Genomic DNA, 16,516 nt, shown 5'->3' with positions numbered 1-16,516 from the left:
GGTCTGATGACCATGTGAAGGTAGCGTGGTCTGATGACCATGTGAAGATAGCGTGGTCTTATGGCCATGTGAAGGTAGCGTGGTCTGATGACCATGTGAAGGTAACGTGGTCTGATGACCATGTGAAGGTAACGTGGTCTGATGACCAGGTGAAGGTAGCGTGGGCTGATGACCATGTGAAGGTAAAGTGGTCTGATGACCACTGAAGATAGCGTGGTCTGATGACCATGTGAAGGTAGCGTGGTCTGATGACCACTGAAGGTAGCGTGGTCTGATGACCACGTGAAGGTAGTGTGGTCTGATGACCACTAAAGGTAGCATGGTCTGATGACGGTAGCGTGGTTTGATGACCATGTGAAGTTAGCGTGGTTTGATGACCACTGAAGATAGCGTGGTTTGATGACCATGTGAAAGTAACGTGGTCTGATGACCATGTGAAGGTAGCGTGGTCTGATGAACCACTGAAGGTAGCATGGTTTGATGACCATGTGAAGGTAACGTGGTCTGATGACCATGTGAAGGTAGCGTGGTTTGATTACCACTGAAGGTAGCGTGGTCTGATGACCATGTGAAGGTAGCGTAGTTTGATGACCACTGAAGGTAGCATGGTCTGATGACCATGTGAAGTTAGCGTGGTCTGATGACCACCTAAGTTAGTGTGGTCTGATGACCATGTGAAGGTAGCGTGGTCTGATGACCATGTGAAGATAGCGTGGTCTTATGGCCATGTGAAGGTAGCGTGGTCTGATGACCATGTGAAGGTAACGTGGTCTGATGACCATGTGAAGGTAACGTGGTCTGATGACCAGGTGAAGGTAGCGTGGGCTGATGACCATGTGAAGGTAAAGTGGTCTGATGACCACTGAAGATAGCGTGGTCTGATGACCATGTGAAGGTAGCGTGGTCTGATGACCACTGAAGGTAGCGTGGTCTGATGACCACGTGAAGGTAGTGTGGTCTGATGACCACTAAAGGTAGCATGGTCTGATGACGGTAGCGTGGTTTGATGACCATGTGAAGTTAGCGTGGTTTGATGACCACTGAAGATAGCGTGGTTTGATGACCATGTGAAAGTAACGTGGTCTGATGACCATGTGAAGGTAGCGTGGTCTGATGAACCACTGAAGGTAGCATGGTTTGATGACCATGTGAAGGTAACGTGGTCTGATGACCATGTGAAGGATGGCAGTAGAGATGCGGGAGGTGGTCATGTTGACCAATGCTGTCAGAGGAGGAGGTTTGATGTTCCTGGTTGCCAGGGGCCAGATGCTGGCGCTCTGTTTGGAGACTTTTGACCATGGGCTCATGGTGCCTTAATCACTGTCATTCCAGAGGGAGTAGGGATTGTGGTAGCTAATAGCCATGTAATCTGGAACCTTGCAGCTGGGTGTATAGATTAGCACCTGGCCCTCACATACTAATGCACGCACACACACACACACACACACATACACACACACATACACACACATGCACAGACACACACATGCACAGACACACATGCACAGACACAGTAAACTACAGCAGGAAGCATAGTGTTTAAGCAAGAGCACAAGTGTTTTTGATCAGACAATAATTAGACAACAACCTGGGTGGCAGGGCGGCAGGTAGCCTAGTGGTTAAGAGCGTTGGGCCAGTAACCGAAAGGTCGCTGGTTTGAATCCCTGAGCCGACTAGTTGAAAAATCTGTTGATGTGCCCTTGAGTAAGGCACTTAATCCTGATTGGTCCTGTAAGTCGCTCTGGATAAGAGTGTCTGCTAAATGACTAAAATGCAGAAGTGAAGAGAAGCTGTGCGTTGTGACCAGATCCTATGATGTTTTCATTGTTTGTGAGTGAGCTTACTTTGGTGCATGCCTTTTTTTGTCTGTGTCTATGGGCAGGATGAATTGTGCTCGCTGTTGTAGCTGCGACAGTGCTGATCTAAATATAGATAGGTCTGCAGCCCTCCAATGGGCACAACGTCTACCCCCTGCTCACTGCTCCTCTCACTATTGCACCTGGAGAACATCTTTTCAGCATAATGGAGTTTATTATTCTTAAAGGGATAGTTCAACGAAATTACAAAATGACATATTGGGTTTCTTTCCCTGTAAGCATTTGTGGCACAAATCCCCATTCAAGTCATGGTACCGATATTAGCATTTGTTCGTGCATCATGTTCAAATCATCTATAAGTGGCATTGTTGAGCTTCACAATCAATTTGAGATACTTTCGGATGATGTGGACATGATGCGCGAAAAATGCTAATATTGGGATCATGACTTGCATGGGATTTGTGCCACAAATGCTTAAATGTTAGCTTTTGGAAACAGTGTCAGGGAAATAAAACCAAAGCATGGATTGCTGTCATACCTTGTCCATAGACTTAAAACAGGGTAAGGAAACCAATGTTTAATTTTGTAATTTGGGTGAACTATCCCTTTAAGGGAGAATGGTGTTTTATTGTCATTACAGTGTAGCATATGGGTAAATCCATTTGAATTCAATCACTATTTGACTGCACCCCTTTTGATTTGAACGAAACCTTCCATACATATTTGCCCATCGTAGTAGTGCTCAGAAAGTGACTTTCATGAGATAAAGGTGCTCAAAGTTGACCTATTTTGTATACCCCACTACCATGATTTGATTTTTGATTTGATGTATTGGGATCTGAGAGCTATAAGAAAGATCAGGAAACATTTGTTATAAAAGAAAAAAAATTGTTTTGTATTTAACCCCTTATTGTTGGCGCTAAACAGTCTCCATATATACAGTACCAGTCAAAAGTTTGGACACATTCAAGGGTTTTTCTTTATTTGTACTATTATGTACATTGTAGAATAATAGTGAAGACATCACAACTACGAAATAACACATATGGAATCATGTAGTAACCAAAAAATATATTTTATATTTGAGATTCTTCAAATAGCCACCCTTTGCCTTGATGACAGCTTTGCACACTCTTGGCATTCTCTCAACCAGCTTCACCTGGAATGCTTTTCCAACAGTCTTGAAGGACGTAAATATCAGAAGCCTCCTTCCTAAGTTTGAGTTATTCACTGCGTTAGCACACTCCGCCAACCCTGATGTTCTAGCAGTGTCTAAATCCTGGCTTAGGAAGGCCACCAAAAATTCTGAAATTTCCATCCCCAACTATAACATTTTCCGTCTAGATAGAACTGCCAAAGGGGGTGGAGTTGCAATCTACTGTAGAGATAGCCTGCAGAGCTCTATCATACTATCCAGGTCTGTGCCCAAACAGTTTGAGCTTCTACTTCTAAAAATCCACCTTTCCAGAAATAAATCTCTCACTGTTGCCGCTTGCTACAGACCCCCCTCAGCCCCCAGCTGTGCCCTGGACACCATATGTGAATTGATTGCCCCCCATCTATCCTCAGAGTTCGTACTGCTTGGTGACCTAAATTGGGAAATGCTTAACACCCCGGCCATCCTACAATCTAAACTAGATGCCCTCAATCTCACACAAATTATCAACGAACCTACCAGGTACAACCCTAAATCCGTAAACATGGGTACCCTCATAGATATCATCCTGACTAACTTACCCTCTAAATACACCTCCGCTGTCTTCAACCAGGATCTCAGCGATCACTGCCTTATTGCCTGCGTCCGTAACGGGTCCGCGGTCAAACGACCACCCCTCATCACTGTCAAACGCTCCCAAAAACACTTCAGCGAGCAGGCCTTCCTAATTGACCTGGCCCAGGTATCCTGGATGGATATAGATCTCATTCCGTCAGTAGAGGATGCCTGGTTGTTCTTTAAAAGTAATTTCCTCTCAATCTTAAATAAACATGCCCCATTCAAAAAATACAGAACTAAGAACAGATATAGCCCCTGGTTCTCCTCAGACTTGACTGCCCTTGACCAGCACAAAAACATCCTGTGGCGTACTGCATTAGCATCAAATAGCCCCCGCGATATGCAACTTTTCAGGGAAGTTAGGAACCAATATACACAAGCAGTTAGGAAAGCAAAGGCTAACTTTTTCAAACAGAAATTTGCATCCTGTAGCACTAACTCCAAAAAGTTTTGGGACACTGTAAAGTCCATGGAAAATAAAAGCACTTCCTCCCAGCTGCCCACTGCACTGAGGCTAGGAAACACTATCACCACCGATAAATCTACAATAATCGAGAATTTCAACAAGCATTTTGCTACGGCTGGCCATGCTTTCCACCTGGCTACCACTACCCTGGCCACCAGCTCTGCACCCTCTGCTGCAACTTGCCCATGCCCCCCCCGCTTCTCCTTCACACAAATCCAGACAACTGATGTTCTGAAAGAGCTGCAAAATCTGGACCCCTACAAATCATCTGGGCTAGACAATCTGGACCCTTTCTTTCTAAAACTAGCCGCTGAAATTGTCGCAACCCCTATTACTAGCCTGTTCAACCTCTCTTTCGTAACGTCTGAGATCCCCAGAGATTGGAAAGCTGCCGCGGTCATCCCCCTCTTCAAAGGGGGTGACACTCTAGATCCAAACTGTTACAGACCCATATCCATCCTGCCCTGCCTTTCAAAAGTTTTTGAAAGCCAAGTCAACAAACAGATCACCGACCATTTCGAATCCCACCGTACCTTCTCCGCTATGCAATTCGGTTTCCGAGCTGGTCATGGGTGCACTTCAGCCACGCTCAAGGTCCTAAACGATATTATAACCGCGATCGATAATAGACAGTACTGTGCAGCCGTTTTCATTGACCTGGCCAAGGCTTTCGACTCTGTCAACCACCGCATTCTTATTGGCAGACTAAATAGCCTTGGTTTCTCAAATGACTGCCTCGCCTGGTTCACCAACTACTTCTCAGATAGAGTTCAATGTGTCAAATCGGAGGGCCTGTTGTCTGGACCTATGGCAGTCTCTATGGGGGTGCCACAGGGTTCAATTCTTGGGCCGACTCTTTTCTCTGTGTATATCAATGACGTCGCTCTTGCTGCTGGTGACTCTCAGATCCACCTCTACGCAGACGACACCATTTTGTATACATCTGGCCCTTCATTGGACACTGTGTTAACAAACCTCCAAACGAGCTTCAATGCCATACAACACTCCTTCAGTAGCCTCCAACTGCTCTTGAACACTAGTAAAACTAAATGCATGCTCTTCAACCGAACGCTGCTTGCACCCGCCCACCCGACTAGAATCACTACTCTTGACGGGTCTGACCTAGAGTATGTGGACAACTACAAATATCTAGGTGTCTGGTTAGACTGTAAACTCTCCTTCCAGACTCACATTAAGAATATCCAATCCAAAGTTAAATCTAGAATCGGTTTCCTATTTCGCAACAAAGCCTCCTTCACTCATGCTGCCAAACATGCCCTCGTAAAACTGACTATCCTACCGATCCTTGACTTCGGCGATGTCATTTACAAAATAGCCTCCAACACTCTACTCAGCAAATTGGATGTAGTCTATCACAGTGCCATCCGTTTTGTCTCCAAAGCCCCATATAATACCCACCACTGTGACCTGTACGCTCTTGTTGGCTGGTCCTCACTACATATTCGTCGCCAAACCCACTGGCTCCAGGCCATCTATAAATCACTGCTAGGCAAATCCCCGCCTTATCTCAGCTCATTGGTCACCATAGCAACACCCACCCGTAGTCTGCGCTCCAGCAGGTATATCTCACTGGTCATCCCCAAAGCCAACACCTCCTTTGGCCGCAATTCCTTCCAGTTCTCTGCTGCCAATGACTGGAACAAATTGCAAAAATCTCTGAAGCTGGAGACACTTATCTCCCTCACTAACTTTAAGCATCAGTTGTCAGAGCACCTTACCGATCACTGCACCTGTACACAGCCCATCTGAAATTAGCCCGCCCAACTACCTCATCCCTATATTGTTATTTATTTTGCTCATTTGTACCCCAGTATCTCTATTTGCACATCATCTCTTGCACATCTATCATTCCAGTGTTAATACTATTGTAATTATTCTGCACTATAGCCTATTTATTGCCTTACCTCCATAACTTGCTACATTTGCACACACTGTATATATATGTATTTCTGTTGTATTTTTGACTTTGTTTTGTTTTACCCCATATGTAACTCTGTGTTGTTGTTTTTATCGCACTGCTTTGCTTTATCTTGGCCAGGTCGCAGTTGTAAATGAGAACTTGTTCTCAACTGGTTTACCTGGTTAAATAAAGGTGAAATAAAAATAAATAAAAAAGGAGTTCCCACATATGCTGAGCACTTGTTGACTGCTTCTCCTTCACTCTGCCGTCCGACTCATCCCAAACCATCTCAATTGGGTTGAGGTCAGGGGATTGTGGAGGCCAGGTCATCTGATGCTGCACTCCATCACTCTCCTTCTTGGTCAAATAGCCCTTACACAGCCTGGAGGTGTGTTTGGTCATTGTCCTGTTGAAAAACAAATGATAGTCCCACTAAGCCCAAACCAGATGGGATGGCGTATCACTGCAAAATGCTGTGGCAGCTATGCTGGTTAAGTGTGCCTTGAATTCTATTCTAAATCAATCACAGACAGTGTCACCAACAAAGCATCCCCACACCATAACACCTCCTCCTCCATGCTTTATGGTGGGAACTACACATGCGGAGATCATCCGTTCACCCACACCGCGTCTCACAAAAACACGGCGGTTTGAACCAAAAATCTCCAATTTGGACTTCAGACCAAAGGACACATTTCCACCGGTATAATGTCCATTGCTCGTGTTCTCATGCTAGTCGGAACTAGGAAACTCTGAAATATCCAACTTGCTAATTGGTTGTAGTTATATGCCGTGTTCAACCACTTAGCAAGTCGGAAATGTCTGAAATTCCTAGTTCTGACCAGTACGTGAACGCGGTATTAGGCGCACATGTGGTGACGGTTTTAGGGCGGTATATATTTAAATTAGTTAAGATGACAAGACCCTACCATTGGTGTATTACATTTCCAGCTTTATGTGACGTTGCATAAATCCTTGGTAATGCCTGCCTCCTGAATCCAAGTGTTTGACACAGGGGGAGAGGACCAGTAACTTTATAATCAAACTTTATCAATGTACCAGCTACAGTCATTTTTCATACTTGGGTCACCCTACCTTGAACTGGTTTCATCACCTATAAACGTCAATTATCCCAAAACAGGTAAACTCTGATTTTTTTCCATATTTGCATGTGTTGTAGCTTATATTTTGTAGCAAATATGTTGTACCTATTTGTACCTATATCATCTGAGGTTTTTGTGTTGTGCATGCCATCGGTTGAGACACAACATGCTCTTGAATGCAGGGTGGGTGTCATCTTTTGGCTGATAAATAAATAAAAATAAAAATGTCAATGTCAACTTTCAAATGGTACTACAAAGATGGTTGGAGGTCCACACATCAGAGAATTGTGACTTGAATTATAATATCTGTGGTAATATCTGTGGTTGTAAACGATACTGCCAATCCTCCATAGGAAACCTGTTGAAATCATAGAAATATAGATCATAGAATAGACATTACCATTTAAGTTGACGTTCGACGGTGGGTGGACCGGCGATTCAATACTGTGATTTTATTGCGATTTCGATGTTCCAAACATATTGCTGACTATATGTCTGCTGCAGAGGGGCAAGAGAGAGCCATGAGAAAATGAGTTGTGATCAGACAAGGACATAAAGGTGCTGAAAACAAATTGGCTCCCAATTTACACTGAACAAAAAATATAAGCACAACATGCAACAATTTCAAAGATCTTACTGAGTTACAGTTCTTATAAGGAAAATCGGTCAATTGAAATAAATTAATTAGGCCCTAATCTATGGATTTCACATGACTGGCAATAAAGATATGCATCTGTTGGTCACATATACCTTTTTTTTAAATGTAGGGGCGTGGATCAGAAAACCAGTCGGTATCTGGTGTGACCACTATTTGTCTCATGCAGCGCGACACATCTCCTTCTCATAGAGTTGATCAGGCTGTTGATTGTGGCCTGTGGAATGTTGTCCTACTCCTCTTCAATGGCTGTGCGAAGTGGCTGGATATTGGTGGGAACTGGAACATGCTGTTGTACAGGTGATCCAGAGCATCCCAAACATGCTCAATGGGTGACATGTCTGGTGAGTATGCAGGCCATGGAAGAACTGGGACATTTTCAGCTTCCAGGAATTGTGTACAGATCCTTCTGACATGGGCTGTGCATTATCATGCTGAAACATGAGGTGATGGCGGCGGATGAATGGCACGACAATGGGCCTCAGGATCTCGTCACAGTATCTCTGTGCATTCAAATTGCCATTGATAAAATGTAATTGTGTTCGTTGTCCATAGCTTATGCCTGCCTATACCGTAACCCCACTTCCAACATGGGCACTCTGTTCACAACATTGACATCAGAAAACCGCTCGCCCGCACGACGCCATCTGCCCGGTACAGTTGAAACTGGGATTCATGCGTGAAGAGCACACTTCTCCTGCGTGCCAGTGGCCATCAAAGGTGAGCATTTGCCCACTGAAGTTGGTTACGACGCCGAACTGCAGTCAGGTCAAGACCCTAGTTAGGACAACGAGCACATGGATGAGCTTACCTGAGACGGTTTCTGACAGTTTGTGCAGAAATTCTTCGGTTGTGCAAACCCACAGTTTCATCAGCTGTCCAGGTGGCTGGTCTCAGGGGCTCCCGCAGGTGAAGAAGCCGGAAGTGGAGGTCCTGGGCTGGTGTGGTTACATGTGGTCTGCGGTTGTGAGGCCGGTGGGATGTACTGCCAAATTCTCTAAAATGAAGTTGGAGGAGGCTTATGGTAGAGAAATTAACATTCAATTCTCTGGCAACAGCTCTGGTGGACATTCCTGCAGTCAGTATGCCAATTGCACGCGCCCTCAACATTTTTGACATCTGTGGCATTGTGTTGTGTGACAAAACTGCACATTTTAAAGTGGTCTTTTATTGTCCCCAGCACAAGGTGCACCTGTGTAATGATCATGCTGTTTAATCAGCTTCTTGATATGCCACACCTGTCAGGTGGATGGATTACCTTGGCAAAGGAGAAATAGTCACTAACAGGGATGTAAATACATTTGTGCACAACATTTGAGAGAAATAAGCTTTTGTGCGTATGGAACATTTCTGGGATCTTTTATTTCAGCTCATGAAACATGGGACCAACACTTTACATGTTGCGTTTATATTTTTGTTCAGTGTAAAAAGAAGATGGAGAACAAGCTATGAAGGAACAATACTGGAGTTTTGGTACAGGTGCAGCCAACTAGCACAAAAATAATATTGCGATATTGTCAAAACGATATAATCCCGATATGTAACTGTATTGATTTTTCCCTCCATCACTTGCAAACATGTATGGAAAGTTTTGTTTAAATCAAAAGGGATGCTGTCAAAAAGTGATTGAATTTAAATGGATTTATCCAATATAGTTTCCATAGAAACCAGATGGTTTATTGTAGATTGAGTATTTAATAGGCTCATAATACCTCTGTGTTTTAATAAGCATTGATCTGGGACTGCTTCAGTCATTCAGTGTGTCTGGGTCTGGCTGCAGAACTGTACGTCTTGTCCTCCCTCTCCCAGAGCATCACTATTCAATTCTGAGCAGAGCTGATTATTTCCATGTGTCAGAGACAAAGCAATGGCAGCATCATGTGTCAGTGAATTTGCGCTGGAGCTGGTCCAGAACCTCCTGCAGTTTCTGGTCCACCCCCTCACTGCATTGTCAGTCTCCTGTGGACTCAAATACCTCAGGCAAGGACTCCTCCTTAGCCCCACACACACTGGCTGCACATTGTACATTGTGACATGTACTTCCTCCGGCCTCCCTTCTCCACACACTGCACTCACTCACTCACCCCCCCCCCCCCCCCCCCACACACACACACACACACACACACACACACACACACACACACACACACACACACACACTTATGTGCATTCCACTGCTCCAGCCCTCCAGACTCTGCAATGCTTCTATCTCTCTCTCTCTCTCTCTCTCTCTCTCTCTCTCTCTCTCTCTCTCTCTCTCTCTCTCTCTCTCTCAATGCAAGGTCTTTATTGGCATGGGAAACATATGTTTACATTGCCAAAGCAAGTGAAATAGATAATAAACAAAAGTGAAATAAACAATAAAAAAGTAACAGTAAACATTACACTCACAAAAGTTCCAAAAGAATAAAGACATTTCAAGTGTTAAATTATGTCTATATATGTTGTAACGATGTGCAAATAGTTAAAGTACAAAAGGGAAAATAAATAAACATAAATATAGGTTGTATTTACAATGGTGTTTGTTCTTCAATGGTTGCCCTTTTCTTGTGGCAACAGGTCACAAATCTTGCTGCTGTGATGGCACACTGTGGTATTTCACCCAATAGATATGGGAGTTTATCAAAATTGGGTTTTGTTTTCGAATTCTTTGTCGGTCTGTGTAATCTGAGAGAAATATGTGTCTCTAATATGGTCATACATTTGGCAGGAGGTTAGGAAGTGCAGCTCAGTTTCCACCTCATTTTATGGGCAGTGTGCACATAGCCTGTCTTCTCTTGAGAGCCAGGTCTGCCTACGGCGGCCTTTCTAAATAGCAAGGCTATGCCCACTGAGTCTGTACATAGTTAAAGCTATCCTTAAGATTGGGTCAGTCACAGTGGTCAGGTATTCTGCCACTGTGCACTCTCTGTTTAGGGCCAAATAGCATTCTAGTTTGCTCTGTTTTTTTGTTAATCCTTTCCAATGTGTCAAGTAATTATCTTTTTGTTTTCTCATGATTTGGTTGGGTCTAATTGTGTTGCTGTCCTGGGGCTCTGTTGGGGTCTGTTTGTGTTTGTGAACAGAGCCCCATGACCAGCTTGCTTAGGGGACTCTTCTCCAGGTCCATCTCTCTGTAGGTGATGGCTTTGTTATGGAAGGTTTGGGAATCGCTTCCTTTTAGGTGGTTGTAGAATTTAACGGCTCTTTTCTGGATTTAGATCATTAGCGGATATCGGCCTAATTCTGCTCTGCATGCATTATTTTGTGTTTTACGTTGTACACAGAGGATATTTTTGCAGAATCCTGCATACAGAGTCTCAATTTGGTGTTTGTCCCATTTTGTGAATTCTTGGTTGGTGAGCGGACCCCAGACCTCACAACCATAAAAGGCAATGGGTTCTATAACTGATTCAAGTATTTTTAGCCAGATCCTAACTGGTATGTCAAATGTTATGTTCCTTTTGATGGCATAGAAGGCCCTTCTGCGCCTTGTCTCGCAGATCGTTCACAGCTTTGTGGAATTTACCTATGGCGCTGATGTTTAGGCCGAGGTATGTATAGTTTTTTGTGTGCTCTAGGGCAATGGTGTCTAGATGGAATTTGTATTCGTGGTCCTGGTCAACTGGACCTTTTTTGGAACACCATTATTTTGGTCTTACTGAGATTTACTGTCAGGGCCCAGGTCTGACAGAATCTGTGCAGAAGATCTACAGTGAGGGGAAAAAAGTATTTGATCCCCTGCTGATTTTGTACGTTTGCCCACTGACAAAGACATGATCCGTCTATCATTTTAATGGTAGGTGTATTTGAACAGTGAGAGACAGAATAACAACAACAAAATCCAGAAAAATGCATGTCAAAAATGTTATAAATTGATATGCATTTTAATGAGGGAAATAAGTATTTGACCCCTCTGCAAAACATGACTTAGTACTTGGTGGCAAAACCCTTGTTGGCAATAAGACGATTCTTGTAGTTGGCCACCAGGTTTGCACACATCTCAGGGTGGATTTTGTTCCACTCCTCTTTGCAGATCTTCTCCAAGTCATTAAGGTTTTGAGGCTGACGTTTGGCAACTCAAACCTTCAGCTCCCTCCACAGATTTTCTATGGGATTAAGGTCTGGAGACTGGCTAGGCCACTCCAGGACCTTAATGTGCTTCTTCTTGAGCCACTCCTTTGTTGCCTTGGCCATGTGTTTTGGGTCATTGTCATGCTGGAATACCCATCCACAACCCATTTTCAATGCCCTGGCTGAGGGAAGGAGGTTCTCACTCAAGATTTGACGGTACATGGCCCCGTCCATCGTCCCTTTGATGCGGTGAAGTTGTCCTGTCCCCTTAGCAGAAAAACACCCCCAAAGCATAATGTTTCCACCTCCATGTTTGACGGTGGGGATGGTGTTCTTGGGGTCATAGGCAGCATTCCTCCTCTAAACACGGCGAGTTGAGTTGATGCCAAAGAGCTCGATTTTGGTCTCATCTGACCACAACACTTTCACCCAGTTCTCCTCTGAATCATTCAGATGTTCATTGGCAAACTTCAGACGGCCCTGTATATGTGCTTTCTTGAGCAGGGAGACCTTGCGGGCGCTGCAGGATTTCAGTCCTTCACGGCGTAGTGTGTTACCAATTGTTTTCTTGGTGACTATGGTCCCAGCTGCCTTGAGATCATTGACAAGATCCTCCCGTGTAGTTTTGGGCTGATTCCTCACCGTTCTCATAATCATTGCAACTCCACGAGGTGAGATCTTGCATGGAGCCCCAGATATTTCTTCTATGTTTCTTCCATTTGCGAATAATCGCACCAACTTTTGTCACCTCACCAAGCTGCTTGGCGATGGTCTTGTAGCCCATTCCAGCCTTGTGTAGGTCTACAATCTTGTCCCTGACATCCTTGGAGAGCTCTTTGGTCTTGGCCATGGTGGAGAGTTTGGAATCTGATTGATTGATTGCTTCTGTGGACAGGTGTCTTTTATACAGGTAACCAGGTGAGATTACAAGCACTCCCTTTAAGAGTGTGCTCCTAATCTCAGCTTGTTACCTGTATAAAAGACACCTGGGAGCCAGAAATCTTTCTGATTGAGAGGGGGTCAAATACTTATTTCCCTCATTAAAATGCAAATCAATGTATAACATTTTTGACATGCGTTTTTCTGGATTTTGTTGTTGTTATTCTGTCTCTCACTGTTCAAATAAACCTACCATTAAAATGATAGACCGATCATTTCTTTGTCAGTGGGCAAACGTACAAAATCAAATACTTTTTTCCCTCACTGTAGGTGCTGCTGTATGCCCTCTGTGGTTGGGGACAGAAGCACCAGATCATCAGCAAACAGTAGACATTTGACTTCAGATTCTAGTAGGGTGAGACCGGGTGCTGCAGACTGTTCTAGTGCCCTCACCAATTCGTTGATATATATGTTGAAGAGGGTGGGGCTTAAGCTGCATTCCTGTCTCACCCCCCGGCCCTGTGGAAAGAAATGTGTGTGTTTTCTGCCAATTTTAACCGTACACTTGTTGTTTGTGTACATGGATTTTATAATGTCGTATGTTTTCCCCCAACACAACTTTCAATCAATTTGTATAGCAGACCCTCATGCCAAATTCAGTCTAAAGCTTTTTTGAAATCAATAAAGCATGAGAAGACTTTGCCTTTGTTTGTTTGTCAATTAGGGTGTGCAGGGTGAATATGCGGTCTGTCGTATGGTAATTTGGTAAAAAGCCAATTTGACATTTGCTCAGTACATTGTTTTCACTGAGGAAATGAACTAGTCTGCTGTTAATGATAATGCAGAGGATTTTTCCAAGGTTGCTGTTGACACATATCCCACGGTAGTTACTGGGGTCAAGTTTGTCTCCACTTTCGTGGATTGGGGTGATCAGTCCTTGGTTCCAAATATTGGGGAATATGCCAGAGCTGAGGATGATGTTAAAGAGTTTAAGTATAGCCAATTGGAATTTGTGGTCTGTATATTTTATCATTTCATTTAGGATACCATCAACCCCACAAGCCTTTTTGGGTTGGAGATTTTGTATTTCTGTCCTGTAGTTCATTCAATGTAATTGGAGAATCCAGTGGGTTCTGGTAATTGATTCTAAGATTTTTTGTTCTTTGTTATATGTTTGTTCTTTGTTATAGGGCCAAAAAGATTGGAGAAGTGGTTTACCCATACATCTCCGTTTTGGATAGATAACTCTTCGTGTTGTTTGTTTAGAGTTTTCCAATTTTCCCAGAAGTGGTTAGAGTCTATGGATTCTTCAATTACATTGAGCTGATTTCTGACATGCTGTTCCTTCTTTTTCCATAGTGTATTTCTGTATTGTTTTAATGATTCACCATAGTGAAGGCGTAGGCTCAGGTTTTCTGGGTCTCTATGTATTTGGTTGGATAGGTTTCTCAATTTCTTTCTTAGGTTTTTGCATTCTTCATCAAACCATTTGTCATTGTTGTTAATTTTCTTAGGTTGTCTGCTTGAAATGTTTAGATTTGATAGGGAAGCTGAGAGGTCAAATATACTGTTTAGGTTTTCTACTGCCAAGTGTACACCTTCACTACATTTTACATTTTAGTCATTTAGCAGACGCTCTTATCCAGAGCGACTTACAGTTAGTGAGCACATTTTTCATACTGGCCCCCTGTGGGAAACGAACCCACAACCCTGGCGTTGCAAGCGCCGTGCTCTACCAACTGAGCTACAGGACTATTACAGTGAAACATTTTGTCCAGGAAATTTGTCTAGAAGGGATTGAATTTGTTGTTGCCTAATAGTTTTTTGATTTCCAAATCTCAACTGACTGCCTGGTTCACCAACTACTTCTCAGATAGAGTTCAATGTGTCAAATAGGCGGGCCTGTTGTCTGGACCTATGGCAGTCTCTATGGGGGTGCCACAGGGTTCAATTCTCGGGCCGACTCTATTCTCTGTGTATATCAATGATGTCGCTCTTGCTGCTGGTGGTTCTCAGATCCACCTCTACGCAGACGACACCATTTTGTATACATCTGGCCCTTCATTGGACACTGTGTTAACAAACCTCCAAACGAGCTTCAATGCCATACAACACTCCTTCAGTAGCCTCCAACTGCTCTTAAACGCTAGTAAAACTAAATGCATGCTCTTCAATCGAACGCTGCTTGCACCCGCCCGCCCGACTAGAATCACTACTCTCGGCGGGTCTGACTTAGAATATGTGGACAACTACAAATACCTAGGTGTCTGGTTAGACCGTAAACTCTCCTTCCAGACTCAGATTAAGCATCTCCAATACAAAGTTAAATCTAGAATCGGCTTCCTGTTGCGCAACAAAGCCTCCTTCACTCATGCTGCCAAACATGCCCTCGTAAAACTGACTATCCTACCGATCCTTGACTTTGGTGATGTCATTTACAAAATAGCTTCCAACACTCAACTCAGCAAATTGGATGTAGTCTATCACAGTGCCATCCGTTTTGTCACCAAAGCCCCATATACTACCCACCATTGTGACCTGTACGCTCTTGTTGGCTGGCCCTCACTACATATTAGTCGCCAAACCCACTGGCTCCAGGTCATCTATAAATCACTTCTAGGCAAATCCCCGCCTTATCTTAGCTCATTGGTCACCATAGCAACACCCACCCGTAGTATGCGCTCCAGCAGGTATATCTCACTGGTCATCCCCAAAGCCAACACCTCCTTTGGCCGCCATTCCTTCCAGTTCTCTGCTGCAAATGACTGGTACGAACTACAAAAATCTCTGAAGCTGGAGACACTTATCATTAACTTTAAGCATCAGTTGTCAGAGCAGCTTACCGATCACTGTACCTGTACACAGCCCATCTGTAATTAGCCCACCCAATTAGCCCACCCAACTACCTCATCCCCATATTGTTATTTACATTGTTATTTATTTTGCTAATTTGCACCCCAGTATCTCTATTTGCACATCATCTTCTGCACATCTATCACTCCAGTGATAATACTAAATTGTAATTATTTTGCACTATGGCCTATTTATTGCCTTACCTCCATAACTTAGTACATTTGCACACATTGTATATAGATTTTCTATTGTGTTATTGACTGAATGTTTTGTTTATTCCATATGTAACTCTGTGTTGTTGTTGTTTTTATCGCACTGCTTTGCTTTATCTTGGCCAGGTCACAGTTGTAAATGAGAACTTGTTCTCAACTGGCTTACCTGGTTAAATAAAGGTGAAATAAAATAAATAAAATGAATACTTTCCTTCCATCTATAGCATTTCTTAATATTATTCAGTTCCTTTGGCTTTGATGCCTCATGATTGAGCATAGCTCTGTTCAAGTAGAGTGCGATTTTGCTGTTATCTGATAGGGGTGTCAGTGGACTGACTGTGAACACTCTAAGAGACTCTGGGTTGAGGTCAGTGATAAAGTAGTCTACAGTACTACTGCCAAGAGATGAGCTATAGGTGTACCTACCGTAGGAGTCCCCTCGAAGCCTACCATTGTCTATGTACATGCCCAGCGTCAGACAGAGCTGCAGGAGTTGTGACCCATTTTTGTTGGTTATGTTGTCATAGTTGTGTCTAGGGTGGCATATGGGGGAGGGAATGCTGTCACTTCCAGGTAGGTGTTTGTCCCCCTGAGTGCTGAGGGTGTCAGGTTCTTGTCCAGTTCTGGCATTTAGGTCGCCACAGACTAGTACATGTCCCTGGGCCTGGAAATGGTTGATTTCCCCCTCTAGGATGGAGAAGCTGTCATATTAAAGTATGGGGATTATATTGGGGGAATATAGGTAGCACACATGAGGACATTTTTCTCTGTTGAGATAATTTC

The 16,516-nt window shown here is 43.7% G+C and overlaps 1 protein-coding gene across 1 annotated transcript in view; it reads left to right on the top strand.

Annotated features, from left to right (window-relative positions):
- The window catches only part of LOC311124430 (disintegrin and metalloproteinase domain-containing protein 23-like), a gene marked incomplete at both ends in the record, with an annotated part of 66,659 nt that overhangs the window by 3,774 nt on the left and 46,369 nt on the right, over nucleotides 1-16,516 (top strand). The window lies entirely within an intron of this gene.

The sequence above is a fragment of the Coregonus lavaretus genome (genome assembly GCF_964263955.1).
Source record: "Coregonus lavaretus genome assembly, contig: HAP1_SCAFFOLD_285, whole genome shotgun sequence".
Lineage (NCBI taxonomy): Eukaryota > Metazoa > Chordata > Actinopteri > Salmoniformes > Salmonidae > Coregonus > Coregonus lavaretus.
Note: the sequence above shows the minus strand (reverse complement) of the source record. Positions and strands in the feature narration are given on the sequence as shown.